This window comes from Jaculus jaculus, chromosome 8 (genome assembly GCF_020740685.1).
Source record: "Jaculus jaculus isolate mJacJac1 chromosome 8, mJacJac1.mat.Y.cur, whole genome shotgun sequence".
In the NCBI taxonomy this organism is placed as follows: Eukaryota; Metazoa; Chordata; class Mammalia; order Rodentia; family Dipodidae; genus Jaculus; species Jaculus jaculus.
Window position 1 is genome coordinate 108,872,113 of NC_059109.1, and position 15,667 is coordinate 108,887,779.

Consider the following 15,667-nt stretch of genomic DNA (forward strand, 5'->3'; position numbering starts at 1 on the left):
AAGCTACTGGAGTTGCAGGTGTGCACCAGACAGGCCAGTGACACCCCGTCGGAGGTGGGGCTTGCGTGGCAGCTGACATCCATAGCACCTAGCAAAACTGCTGTTGGCTGTGGTTGGGAAGGTAGAGTGCGTGACGGGACAAGGTGGAGGGGCTGGTGTATAGTTAGGTCTGCCCATTAATGACCACTGTCATTTTCATTTGGTCTTAAAAAGTTTTTAATATTTATTTTTTGGTGTTTTTTTTTTTTTTTCCAAGGTAGGCTCTCACTCTAGCCCAGGCTGACCTGGAATTAGTCTCAGGGTGGCCTCGAACTCACGGCAGTCCTCCTACCTCTGCCTCCCAAGAGCTGGGATTAAATTTTTTAATATTTTTATTTATTTATTATTAGAGACAGGGAAAAAGAGAGTGCGAATGGACTGCAAATGAACTCCAGACACATGCGCCACTATGTGCATCTGGCTTACATGGGATCTGGAGAATTGAACCTGGGTCCTTAGGCGTCACAGGCATGTGCCTTAACCACTAAGCATCTCTTCAGCCCTCACATAGTCTTTAAGACATTAGATGCCCAAGACTTAGTTATAGTTAACTCAGTTAACCACATTGTCATTCCAGTAGAGAGAGAGAGGAGAGAGAATTGGCATGCCAGGGCCTCAGCCACTACAATCAAACTCCAGATGCTTGTGCCACTTAGTGGGCATGTGTGACCTTGCACTTGCCTCACCTTTGTGTGCCTGGCTTACATGGGATCTGGAGAGTAGACCATAGAGCCTTAGGCTTCACAGGCAAGTGCCTTAACCACTAAGCCATCTCTCCAGCCCTGATGCATGTTTTTTTTTTTCAATTTTTTGCAAACAGAGAGATATAAGAGAAACAGAGAGAGAATGGGCACGCCAGGGCCTTAAGCCACTGCAAACGAACTCCTGGTGCGTCTGGCTTATGGGAGTCCTAGGGAAATCGAACCTGGGTTCTTTGGCTTTGCAGGTAAACACCTTAACTGCTAAACCATCTCTCCAGCCCCTGATGCATGTTTTTAAAAGATGCCTCTGGAAACTGGAAGCTTGACTACAAAGTAACAAGCCTACCAAGATGGACCCCAGTGATTACTCCACAGCCCTTGCATCAAACTGACTTGTACCTACTTTGACTAGAGAAATCAGTGGAATTGTCTTAAAAACACCATCAGCTTCCATTCCCTCTCACCTTCTTGGCACAATGGCTCTGGGCCCGGACTACACAGAGAGGCCACCAAGGAGACTTGAGACCCACATTCCTGTGTGGACTCAGCCAACTGCCAGTGAGGTAAGAAAGCCACCAGAGACTTCTGCCCAGAGGAGCCTATCAGTGCCCAGAGCCCCAGTAGCATTCCATGGGCAGAGGAAGCATTCTGCTCAGTGCAAGAAAAATCTACGTGGTATCAAGAGCGGAAGCAGCATTCTGCTGCCTAATCAGATTTGGATACACTGCACTGGGGCAGTCCAAGAGGGAGCTTGAGGAGAGATCTACCAGAAAGGCAGGATTTCCTGCCTAGTCCTCTGCCCACGCCACTCCTCAGAGACAACTATGTCAACTATGTTAATCTCAACTCTTTCTTCTGACAGTTTTCACCACATTGTACCAACATTGAGCTTGTGCTGTTATTATTATTACTTTATTTGCTTTTTAAAGTCTATCTTCAAGTGGAAAAGCCCATCAATGAACAAAAATTGGAGCCTGGCGTGGTGGCACATGCCTTTAATCCCAGCACTTGGGAGGCAGAGGTAGGAGGATTGCCTTGAGTGCAAGGCCACCCTGAGACTACAGAATGAATTCCAGGTCAGCCTGGGCTAGAGTGAGACCCTACCTCAAAAATAAAAGAATAAAAATATTTCAAAAACTTGGAAGACATGAAGGAAATCATTAGGAGATATGACCACCTAAAAACAGAAATGTTTTTAATTTTTATTTTTTTTAAACAAAAAGTTTTGGCTGGGCATGAGGGCACTCACCTTTAATCCCAGCATTTGGGAGGCAGGGGTAGGAGGATTGCAGTGAGTTAAAAGCCACCCAGAGACTACAGTGAATTCCAGGTCAGCCTAGGCTAGAGTGAGAACCTACCTTGGGGAAAAAAAAAAAAATTGTATCGTAAGAGTAACAATTATTTTTTTTTTAATTTTTATTTTAATGAGAGAGAAAACTGGCACTCCAGGGCCCCCAGCCACTGAAACAGAACTCCAGAGGCATGTGCCACCTGTGTGCATGAATGACCTTGTGCATGTGTCACCTTGTACATCTGGCTTATCTGAAAGTTAAACATGGGTCCTCAGGCTTTGCAGGCAAGTGCCTTAACTGCTAAGCCATCTCTTCAGCCCTACAATTTAAAATTTAAAGGACAAACTGTCTTTCCAGCTGTGACAGCCTCTCTGTGACAGCATGTCTCATAAAGTCCATGCATTGTTCTCCAGAAGAGAAGGAGAAACACAAGAAGTCTGGTCCAGAGCCCCAATTCCTACTGCACGGGTGTGAAAGGCCCAAGAAGCTTCCTGCCACCAGGTCTGTGAACCACCAGGAGGAAATGCCAGGCTTCCCAGGGAACGCTGCTTTGGCAGTGAGCAGCATAGAGCGAGCTGGCTCAGTGGGGGTGACTGCGGCCACACCGATGCTCTCCGTTTATGTGCGGTGCTGTGGTGGAGCCCAGAGCTGTGCAGGTTCTAGGCAACCATTCTACTGAGTCATGCCCCCAACCCCAGTACCTACAGCTTAGTTTAGTTTAGTTTTTAATTTTGCTTGTGTATGTATAATATGTATGCAGATGCATGTACCCTCGCTGTGCCTGGCTTCTTTTTCCTTTCTTTTTTTTTAAGGTGAGCTATAATAGAAAATATCTGCAAAATATAACAAAAATCACCAAAAAATAGATTAAAAACTGGGTGTGGTGGTGCACATCTTTAATCCCAGCACTTGGGAAGCGGAAGTAGGAGGATCGCTGAATTCAATGCCAGCCTGAGAATGGTGAATGCTAGAGTGAGACCCTACCTCGAAAAACCCCAAAATAAATAAAACCACTCCCCAAATCTTCTATCCTAAATATATAACAATTCTAAAAAAAAAAAAAAAAAAAAAGACTAACGTACAAACTTTTAAATTGCTCTGATGTTTCAGTATAGTGCTGTGTTGTGATATATGAGTTTGATACATCTGTGGCCTCTTCCCCCTTAGAAGACATGCCCAGGCTTCTCAGCGTGGTGGCCTTGGGGATCTAAGAAGGTGACTCAGGAGGCTCTGAGGTCTCTCTTAGCTACAGAACACACCATGTGATTTTTTCTGTGATCTCTTAAGGCCATCCTAGATTCAAAGGGTTGACAAAATAGACTCCTTTTCCATTGGCAGGAACAGCAATCATTTTAATATTTTTTATTTATTTGAGGGAGAGAGAAAGAGGCAGAGAATGGGTGTACCAGCGCCTCCAGCCACTGCAGTTGAGCTCCAGACACATGCACCACTTTGTGCATCTGGCTTTACATGGGTACTGGGAAATTGAACCCTGGGTCCTTAGGCTTTGCAGGCAAGTGCCTTAACTGCTAAGCCATCTCTCCAGCCCAACAGCAGTAGTTTTGTAAAGTGCTGTGGCTGTAGGGAAGCATGGACCCTTGGAACTATTCTAACGCTGCCACAGTGTCTAAAAGTCTCTGCTACCAATTTTTTTGGTCAGTTTGGCTGGGGACGCTCTCCTGGATAGAAAACCACTTTCCAAGCAAGCAGCTCCAGTGTTCATGTGTGACTTTTATTCTTCTCTCTAGTCTTGCAGGACCTGCTACTTACCTATTGCTATCAGCTTTCATATACGGCCTTGCCATGGGGTTTTTTGTTTTGGCTTTTTTGTTGTTTTTGTTTTTGCTATTGTTATTTTATTGCTTTATGAGATATAGTCTTGCTATATAGCTCAGGCTGCCCTCAAACTTATGATTCTCCTACCTCAGAGCCTCCCAAGTGAGATTATAGACATATATTGGTTTGACAGGCCCTTTTTTGTTTTTGTTTGTTTTTATAGTCCTAGCTCCTCCTTGTTTTCTTTTAGAGAAAGGAATGTTAGACTTTAGAAGTTCATTTTAATCTGGAAATGTGTCTTTCAGTTAGGATGTTTCTCTCAGGTTGTTTCCACAAATACATTTTCACATATACATCATTTTACACTTGAAGGTCTCTGTGGGCTGGGTATATAATATAGATTTGTGGTGCACTGTTTGCCTAGCATGTGCAAGACTCTAGGTTCAAATCCCAGTGCTGAGAAGGAAGAAAGAAAACCTTTAGTGCCTGGCTTCATAAAGCACAGATGGATCTTCGCACCCTCTTCTGCATTCAGTCTGGTGCGCTGTTTAATTGGTTAAAGTACATGAAGAAATAATGACTAAGCACACTCAAAGAAAGCCTGTGTCTGAATAGACGGCACCACAGAACCCCATAGCTGAAACCACCCTGCACATGCTCTTCTGAGGACTGTTAAATGGGAAATGTTCATCACAAAAGCACAAAAGCAAAAGTTGATTTCCACTTGCAGTTTTGGGGGATACAGTCCATCCTGGGAGATGCGTGGTGGTGGGAGCCAGAGTGGGGTGGTCACATTGCATCCACAGTGAAGAGCAAGAGAAACGAATGCTGGTGCCCCACTGGTTTTCTCCTATTTATTCAGTCTGGGATCAAGCCCATCACATGTTGCCCACACTCAGGGTATATCTATTCACAGTTAAACTTCCCCAGAAACATCCTCACAGACATTCGCCAGACGTGTGTCTCACAGGCGACAACCACAAAGACAAGACAGGTTCTGTGTTCCTGTGACGTCAAAATAAAAGACACTGAGAGGGTGAAGGGGTATGATTGAGGGTGGAGTTACAAAGGGGAAAATGGGGAGGGGGAGGGAATTACCATGGGTTATTGTCTATAATTATGGAAGATGTTAATAAAAAGTAAATTAAAAAAAAACCATGTAGCACTTCATTTGTATGTGTGAATATAAAAGTTGAAGAGAGCAGTCAGAGAAACTTCGCAATTTGTTACAATGAGCCAAGAGAGCAGAAGTCCCTTGGCCATATTCACTGTCACCCCTTGAGAGTACTCCATTTTATTTTGAAATAAACTACCTGAGAGGGGGTACAGTTAGGGTGACTGGAGCCCTGAAGGTAAAAAAGGCAGGAAAGTTTTCTGTGTGCTCACTCCTCATTAACTCCTTACTTTTATTCCCCCCTCCCAACATTTTCTTCTAAGACTATCTTCCTACACTTCATCAATACACTTTCAGGGTCCTTTAGGATAGTTCCCCTCTCTGGGATAGACTTTCTAACTGCCACAACTCCATGCTCCATTCGGCAGGAAATAGCTTATAATCTGACATCATCGTCCCTTGTCCTCTGACAGCAGACTTTTCATGAAAGGGGGGGGGGGATGAAAGGAGGGTACATTTAGGGTAACTGGACCCCTGAAGGTAAAAAAGGTTGTACTTGTGTTTGGTGTGACCAGTGGCAAACCTTCTGTTACACACTCAATCTGAGGGGAGCCCAGAGTGAGATCTTGGTGACCTCTTTTGATGTATTTGCACAGTAGCAACTGGATTTTCTTCTTCTTCACTGGTATGGTGAAGACCTCCTTCCAGGAAGTTGGGCTGAGGCCATGGAATGCTCTGCTCCTTTGTGCTAACTTCCCTGAGTGTGTGCACTTCTGTACAATGCTACAAGGTAATCCTTACTTTCTTATTTTTAATATCATATGCCTCACATTACTCACTTGCTCCATTTAAGTTCTGTCTCCTGCTACCTCCCTGCCAGCCAGACTCAGGTGCTTTTTCCAAAAGCAAGGTAGCTACGTTCATGTAATGTTTTCCACTGTCCTTTTGGCCAAGGGATAAGGTCAGTGAGCTTGCTATATCAGTTTTAGAGATGCCAAGCCTCAAATGGTGGGTACTTCTGCTTTTGATGCACTTATTTTGTACAATGTACCGGTTGGGACCTGAAGGGAACTAAAAATATCTGCCTGTGGCCATTACCGCCAATAACATTGTGACCAAGTTAAGCTACAGGAAGGAAATTCATGCTATAAGTATAAGAATTAACTGTATCTTTATGATTGGAAGGAAGGAAAGGAGGGAGGAAGGGGAGGGGAGAGAGGATGAAAGCCAGTCTTGCTTTTGCTGGTCCACTGACTCCATAATTGCTTAAGGCAAGCTACCTCTGATTCCCAGGTTTCCAACAAAGGGAATACCCAATGGTTCAGTGGTGTTTTGGTAAGGCTCCAGTAGAAGGGATGCCTTCTCCCTTGTAGTCTTTCGACAAAAAGCAGCCAGCAAATATAAGTATTTTATTATAGTACTAGCTGGGCATGGTGGTGCATGCTTTAATCCCAGCACTTGGGGCCACTGTGAATTTGAGGCCAGCCTGGGACTACAGAGTGAATTTCAGGTCAGCCTGGACTAGAGAGCCCCTACTTCAAAAGAAAAAAAGGAAAAGAAAAGGCTCAGATTTGTGCCCACACTGCAGCAACTCTCATAAATAACAGAACCCACTCCATTTGGATGCCCCCTCAGGGTATTCTGATGAAGTCACTCCAGAGCTAAACCCTTGAGTAGCATTGCCACCTGCTGGACAAACAAGCCCAGTGTCCCTTAGGCAGGATTCCTTTTTTTTTTTTTTTTTTAAATTTTATTTATTTATTTATTTGAGAGCGACAGACACAGAGAGAAAGACAGATAGAGGGAGACAGAGAGAATGGGCGCGCCAGGACTTCCAGCCTCTGCAAACGAACTCCAGACGCGTGCGCCCCCTTGTGCATCTGGCTAACGTGGGACCTGGGGAACCGAGCCTTGAACCGGGGTCCTTAGGCTTCACAGGCAAGCGCTAGCCCTAGGCAGGATTCTTAATACTGTAACTCCTCTTGGAGGGGTCCCAGCAAAAACTTGTTGGGTCGGGGAACCTGAACTCATTATGAAGTCCATAACGGGCTGGAGAGATGGTTTAGTGGTTAAGGTGCCTAAGGACCCAGGTTCAATTCCCCAGAATCCATGTAGGCCAGATGCACAAAGCAGAGCATGCATCTGGAGTTTGTTTGCAGTGGCTGGAGGCCCTGGCACACCCATTTGATCTCCCTCTTTTTCTCAAATAAATAATTATTTTTAAAAGCCCATACACTCAGGAGACAGAGGTAGGAGGATGCCATGAGTTTGAAGCCACCCTGAGACTACATAGTGAATTCTAGGTCAGCCTGGGCTATAGTGAAACTCTACCTCAAAAAACAAAACAAAATAAGTCTATAACCTAGGGCTGGAGAGATGGCTTAGTGGTTAAGGCGTTTGCCTGCAAAGTCGAAGGACCTCGGTTGGGTTCCCCAGGACCCACGTAAGCCAGATGCAGAAGGTGGCACATGCACCTGGAGTTTGTTTGCAGTGGCTTGAAGCTCTGGTGTGCCCATTATCTCTCTCTCTCTCTCTCTGTCTTTCTCTCTGCCTCTTGCTCGCTCTCTTAAATAAATAAATTAAATTAAAAAAAAATTTAAGTTCATATTATCAAGTAGGATCTGGGAGGTTTCTTGGACGATGCAGAGAAATATATCAAGTAGGATCTGGGAACTTTCTTGGGAAGATGGAATGTTATAATGGGACAGACCTTAGCTTATTCTGAGAGAACAAGAATGACTAAAGGGGCTACAGAATATGAAGGCTGTTTACACATGAAAGATCCTAACTATGTGATAGGACCTGAAACAGTGCTGGTGGATTCTCAGACAGAGGATAAATATGGAAATGTTGACATTTCATTGTGTTCTTCTGGAACTAGAGAGCTATACATTAAAACCTGTGACTCCTGCTGACTGGGTGCCTTGTAAGACACCTGCTTCCTTTCTAGAATGCCTTAAATAAACTACAAGCACATTCTAGCTGATTCCTCTCCCTTTGAGGGCAAAAGCCTTCTCTGGGACAGATTCCTTAATTTGCTCCTGAAATCAGAAGGGAATTATAAAAATTGTCATTCGTTCCTGAGACCTCCATTTGTGGCTTACTAAATATAGCCAATTCTGTTTTCTATAAATGGCATCAAGAGAAGGAACAGGATGAAAGGAGCCTAAAGCTGTCAGAGAAAGTAAAAGGTATACAGAACTTCCTGTAGCCTTAAGATCTGCTGACAAATAAGTACTAAGTCTTAGAAGACTGGTCACTGGAAGAGAAACTGCATGAATACTGGCCATCCTCCTGAGACTCCTTGCCCTAAATGTGTCAAGACAGGACACTGGATGCATTACTGCCTTGAGGATCAAAGGACCCTGGACCAGAATCCCAAAAGTTCCTGGAATGAGAAAGCCCTTAGTTCTAGTTGGCCTCTGATTTGACCATGGCCTATATTAATAGGATGGAGCCTTGGATAGATCTTGACATTGAAGATAGGATCATTAGTTTTCTTCTTGAACATGGGGTCTCCTACTTTGCTTTTACCTCATTTCTGAACAAATAGGTTTCAACTCTTGGCTTTTGGACATCAGTAGAACCCCATTTCACTCCATCGTGAAGCTCTATAGAATTATTTATTTATTTATTTATTTTTGTTTTTTCAAGGTAGGGTCTCACTCTAGTCCAGGCTGACCTGGGATTCACTATGTGGTCTCAGGGTGGCCTTGAACTCACACGATCCTCCTACCTTGGCCTCCCAAGTGCTGGGATTAAAGGCGTGCACCACCACACCTGGCTCCTAATTTATTCTTTGCCTATACTTTTCTAGCAATGCTGAGTGTTCTCTCCCTTTATTGAGCAGAGACCTAACAAAACTGAGGGCCCAAGCTATCTTTATTTACAAAATCCCACAATAATATTCATGACCGTGTCTCCTAAAAGGATAATTATTCAGTCCTTATAGTCCCCAAGTATGGGCTACTAACGTGCTAGGTAGAGAAGTCACAGCCACCCCAGGTATCATTATACTGAAGGCTCTCATGTTTTTACTAGCCCTAAGAAAATAATTTCTTTAGCCTAAGTCCAGCACAGTAAACCAGAAAACCAAATGAAAATGAAAACAGAAACTTTGGGATGCAGCTAAGGCAGTTCCAAGAGGAAAGTTTATAGCTATGAGTGCTTATGTTAAAAAACTAACAAGGCCAGGCAATGGTGGCACATGTCTTTAATCTTAGCACTGGGGGTGGGGCAGAGATAGGAGGATCACTGTGAGTTCAAGGCTACCCTGAGACGACATAGTGAATTCCATGTCCTACCTTGAAAAACAAAACAAAACAAACAACAACAACAACAAAAAACCCAGAGATCTCAAATAATGCATTTCAAGGCCTAGACAAACAAGAACAATCTCAGAAGTAAATGTTAAGAAGTAATAAAGAAAGCTGGACATGGTGGCACACACCTTTAATCCCAGCATTTCAGAGGCAGAAGTAGGAGGATCACCATGAGGTTGAAGCCCCCCTGAGACTACATAGTGAATTCCAGGTCAACTCTGGCTAGTATGAGACCCTACCTCAAAATAACAACAACAAAAATAAGTACTGCAGTTCATGTTCATATTCATATATTAATGCTACTCTCACTTTTGGTTAGAGAAGCTTCTCTTTTCAGATGGTGGTGACCAATGGGATGACCCAAAAGGCAACATACTGATGAGAAGTGACAGAGGAGTGTCCAGCACTGAAACATCTCTATCTAACCCTCCAAGGCTCAGGGTCCATTGCAGAAGAGGTGACAGAAAGAATGTAAGAGCCAAGGGAAGTGTACCACTCCCTAAAATGCAACTGTCCAGAAAGAAATTGGCCTGGATATCTATGACCTTGCAGTGCCTAGCAATATCTTCACAAGACCCTTATAATAGGAGAAAAAGACAATGACATCAAAATAAAAGAGAGAAGCTGGGTGTGGTAGCTCATGCCTTTAATCCTAGCACTCAGGAGGCAGAGGTAGGAGGATTGCCATGAGTTCAAGGCCACCCTGAGACTCCATAGTGAATTCCAGGTCAGCCTAGGCTAGAGCAAGACCCTACCTTGAAAAACCATTTTTTTTTTTTCCCAACTGAATTCAGCAACACATTAAGATGATCCACCATGACCAAGCTGAACACACTTGAAAATAGTGACTTGGCTCTGCAGGGAACTAAGGTCACAGAACAAACTGCCATAACAAAGACTGGAAAGAAGGGTGACTACAGAGATACAGCATAGGGGTAAGGGCACTACTCACCTCCCGCCTTGTCTCGCCAAAGGGGGGAACTGAGAAGCACACATGAAGTCACCACCCAGGAGCCCGGGCCAACTAGGTCTAACCCTAACCCTAGGATTACAGAGTGCTTTGTCTCCCCTACACCTTGCTACACAGCAGCAGGGCTCTTGTATAAGAATTGTGAGGGGGACTGGAGAGCTGGCTCAGTGGTTAAAGGTGCTTGCTTGCAAAGCCTAATGACCTAGGTTCGATTCCCCAGTATTCACTAAAGTTGTACAAAATGGCATATATATATTTGGAGTTTATTTGCAGCAGCCAGAAACCCTAGCATGCCCTTTCTCTTTCTCTTTCTCTCTCACTCACATTACATTATATATACACATATATATATAAATTTTTTTGAGGTAGGGTCTTGCTCTAACCCAGACTGACCTACAATTCACTATGTAGTCTCAGAGTGGCCTTGAACTCACAGTGACCCATCCGAGTGCTGGGATTAAATGCGTGCACCAGCACATCTGACAATAGAAGTATTTTTTATTTTTATTTTGAAGTTTATTTTATTTGAGAGAGAGGGAGGGACAGAGACAGAGAAAGAGGCAGATAGAAAGAGAATGGGCACATCAGGGCCTCCAGCCACTGCAAATGAACTCCAGATGCATGTGCCACCTTGTGTATTTGGCTTATGTGAGTCTGGGGGAGTTGAAACTGGGTCCTCCGGTTTTACAGGCAAGCACCTTAACTGCTAAGCCATCTCTCCACCAAGAAATATTTTTTCGACAATTTCCATAACTGTAAACAATATCCAATGGTAATTCCCTCCCTCCCCCGACTTTCCCCTTTGAAACTCCACTTTCCATCATATCCCCTTCTCAATCAGTCTCTCTTTTATTTTTATGTCATCATCTTTTCCTCCTATTATGATGGTAGGGTCAGGCACTGTGAGGTCATAGATATCCAGGCCATTTTGTGTCTGGAAGATCACCTTGTAAGGAGTCCTACCCTTCTTTTGGTTCTTACATTCTATCTGCCACCTCTTTCACAATAGACCCTAAGCCTTGGAAAGTGTGATAGAGATATTGCAATGCTGAGCACTCCTGTTACTTCTTCTCAGTACCATGGTGCCTTCTGAATTATCCCAAGGTCACTGCCACCTGAAAAGAGAAGGTTCTCTAGCCAAAAGTGAGAGTAGCATTAATATATGGGTATGAACATTAAGAGAAGTGCATACTGGCAGTTTGGTGAGCATAGTATATACATTTAGCCAAACACTAGCAGATGTTATACCCCTAGGGCTCATGACTACTCATGTTGTAGGTTTTAAGTATCATGGATATATCCCCTCCCATGGAGTAGGCCTCTAGTCAAATTAGAGGTCGGTTGGTTTCCCCCATAACAGCTGTGCCACTATTGCACCCGTTGGCTCATCCAGAAATTAAAAAAAAAAAATAATAATTGTGAGGGCTGGAGTGATGGCTTAACCATTAAGGCACTTCCCTGCAAAGCCCAGTTCAATTGCCCAGGACCCATGTAAGCCAGATGCACAAGGTGGTGCCTGTGTCTGGAGTTTGTTTGCAGTGGCTGAATGCCCTGGTGTGCCATTATTTCTATCTGCCTCTTTCTCTCTCTCTTTGGAATAAAATAAAATAAAGTTAAAAAAAAATTTGCAAGGTGTGTGAGCAGCCTCAGGGGTATCTACCCCTGTGCAAATCTCATAGAACCTCACAGGTTTCCTCTTGTGCACCTTTGTCTAAATGTGTTGTTTTCCTTTTGTGGGGGAAAGACATTTTCCTTTCTTCCCATGGGTATATGTGTGTGTGGTGGACATGCATGTTTGTATGTGTGTGGCCACACGTGTGTGCATGCATGTAGAGGCCAGAGGGTGATGTTGATACCTTCCTCAATCACTCTCCACTTTGTTTCCAGAGGCAGGTCTCTGTTGATTCCAGAGCTCACCAATCCAGCTAGTCTAGTCAGCCAGCTTGCCCTGGGGGCCCCCAACTCTGTTCCGAGTTCTGGGTGGCCACCATGCCCACCTAGTATCTACATGGGTGCTGGGATCCGGACTCCAGTTCTCATACTTGCGTGGTGTGGTAGAATAGATGGCCTCCAATATATCAGTGTTTTACTAGTTTGTAGTTTGCATCTACAGCCACCTGGCTGGAGGCAGTGTCACTGGGTGGATCCTAGGGTCCAGCCCTAAGATGTGGTGGTAGGTTTGAAATTCCAATCTAAAGATATGCAAAGTGCCAGGGCCTGTGGTGAAGGCTTTTAATCCCAGCACTGGGGAGGTAGAGGTAGGAGGATCGCCATGAATTCAAGGCCATCCTGAGGCTACAGGTCAGCCTGGACTAGGGTGAAACCCTACCTCAAAAAAAAAAAAAAAATTAAAGTGTTTAATTACACCTGGAGTTCCTGAAGTGTGCTGTGTGGCTTTCGGGTTTTGACTTGGGGCTTCTCTCTCTCTGTACTTGAAACTGTGAAGGCAGGCCAGCTTCTTCTGCCATTATGGAACTTCCCCTAGATCTGTAAGCTTCAATAAATCCCTTCCTCCATAACTGTGCCTGGTCTGGAAGTTCACCTCAGAGAACCTGAAACTGTCTGCTACACATGGCAAGCACTTTACCCACTGAGTGTCTCCCCAGCCCATTTTCCCTTAGTACCATATACTATCACATTCACTCACTTGGTTATTTTACACTGGTGCAATATGTGAATTATCCAGTACAAGAAAAATTTCAGTCTAGTTCTTTTTCGGGCCATTACTATTCTTCACTTTATGTCAAGATTACTCATGGAAATAATTCTGTCATGTACAGAAGAGGGAATAGAGGAAAGTCTGTTCCATGCAGGCTGCTAAAAGGAGACAGACTCCATGCCTTCCACCTGTGACCACCCTGAAACTTCATATCCTTACCATGAGGATATGAGCCCCTTTTTCAGGTGAATGAGGGTCAGGAAGGTGGACAATGAACCAGAGCTTACTGAGAATGGGTAGAAGGAGGATCCCAACCCAAGGCTGCCAGGTATTGCAGTCAGTTTTGCATTGCTGGCAGAAATCACCCAACCAAAAGCGGCTTGTGGGAAAAAAGGTTTATTTTGGCTTACAGACTCAAGGGAAAGCTCCATGGTGGCAGGGGAAAATAATGTCTTGAGCAGAGGGTGGACACCACCTCCTGACCACCATAAGGTGGACAATAGCAACAGGAGAGTGTGCCAAACACTGGCGGGGGGAATCTGGCTATAATACCCATAAGCCTGCCCCCAAAAATACATTGCTTCCAGCAAGTGTTAATTCCCAAATTTCCACCAGCTGGGAACCTAGCATTCAGAACACCTAAGTTTATGGGATACACCTGAATCAAACCACCACATTCCTCCCTGGGCCCCATAAACTGATAACCATGCATGATATAAAATACAATGCATTCAGTCCAACTTTAAAAGTCCCCATAGTTTTATCAAGTGTTCAAGTATCCCGATAACCCAGGGTCTTTTTAAAAAAAAAAAAAATTGTTGTTGTTATTTTTATTTATTTATTTGAGAGAAAGAGGCAGATAGAGAGAGGGAGAGAGAATGGGCGTGCCAGGGCCTCCAACCACTGCAAACAAACTCCAGACACGTGCGCCCCCTTGTGCATCTGGCTAATGTGGGTCCTGGGGAATCAAGCCTTGAACCAGGGTCCTCAGGCATCACAGGCAAGTGCTTAACCGTTAAGCCATCTCTCCAGCCCAATCCAGGATCTTTTAACTGAGTCTTAATACCAAATATAAACCAAAACCAAAACATAATGGCACAGAATAAACATTCACACTGCAAAAGACTGCACTGGGCATAGCAAAGAAATATCCAACCAATACAAGATTTAAAAAGGGCAAACATCAAACTTTAACTCCAAGTCCAACACCTCTAGTCAGTGACAAGTTTCCAGTACTGATAATTCTAACCAGCAACAAGTCTTTGGAGTTCCAATTCCACCCATCCAGCTAGGCTACTCACAGTCCTAGAAAACTTCATCTGGGGCCGGCAGCTCTCCTTGGCAGCCATCTCATGGTCCCAGCATCTCCATTAGGTCTCCACTACAACCCACAATTAATCCTCACAGCAACATCAGGTCTCCATGCAGGCAATCCAGCAAACTTACTACAAACTGCCCATGACCATTTCCAAAACATGAGACTGTGTTGCAAATTCAATGACCCTCTCTTTCCTGCATTTCTTATGCTCCACGATACCAGGTAGGGTGCCAATTTGTTAATTCAGGGGGGAATAAGGCAGACTTTGAAGAACAGGATACTACTTGAGCATTCAGGCCCTTTCAAAAGAGTATACATTCTTCCTGTTGCCCCAGTGTAGGTCAGCTGGCTCAATCTCAAAGGTTGGAATCGCTCATATAGTTGCAGCTGAATGGGCAGAACTTTCAGCCCAAAGATTTCATTTCTGTGCCATATTCCTCTGTTCACATCAGTCTGTTTCTATGCAAAGCAACCCTGCACAACTTATCATGACATGGGCAGAACAGAAAGCCTCACACAGACTGCTTCTAACCCAGTCCAGGCAAAGCTCTTTGTCACTCTCACAAGCCAAACCTCACAGTCCATAGTTCTTACTGCATTCAGGTCTTTGAACCCTGACCAAAATAGTCCACCAAGCTGTACTTACAGCACTGCAAGGCATCTCTTAGGCCAAGGTTTCAAGTCCTTCCACATTCCTCTTAAAAATCAGCTCCAAAAGGCCAAAGCCACATAGTCTAGCAGCAATCCCACCCATCTGGTACCAACTTTACTGTTGCAGTCAGATTTGCATTGTTGGCAGAAATCACCTGACCAAAAGCAGCTTGTACGAAAAAAGTGTTTATTTTGACTTACAGACTTCAGGGAAGCTCCATGATGGCAGGGAAAAAAAATGGCATGAGCAGAGGGTAGACATCAACCCCTGGCCAACATCAGGTGGACAAAAGTGAGTGTGCCAAACACTGGCAAGGGGACACTGGCTAGAGTACCCATAATTCATCCCCACAATACACTGCCTCCAGGAGGTGTTAATTTCCAAATCCCCATCAGCTGGGAACCTAGCACTCAGAACACCTAAATTTATGAGGGACACCTGAATTAAACCACCACACCAGGCTCATGTCCACGTCCACATCTGAAATGCTAAATGAGGGCTGAGACCTCACATGGGCTACGTGGCCAGGAGGATTCTTGGGGTGGGTATCCCTGATGAAAGGTGCTCCAGTATGAGGGCTACCTGAGTGGGGGTGGGCCTTCTAGTTCTAGCCCTGTCACTCACTGGCCAGGTTCCTGAACAGTCTCTTCCCTCCCAGGGCCTTGGCTTCCCTCCATAAGTTACATGGAAGTTACATTTATTAGTTGTAGATGTAGCAACTGAGAAACAGAACGGTGACATTGCTTGCCTAAGGTCATATCTCTTTTGTGCTTGGCTCAGCGGGTGTCCCCTAGGCAGTGGTGATGATTACGTTTGTGATGAGT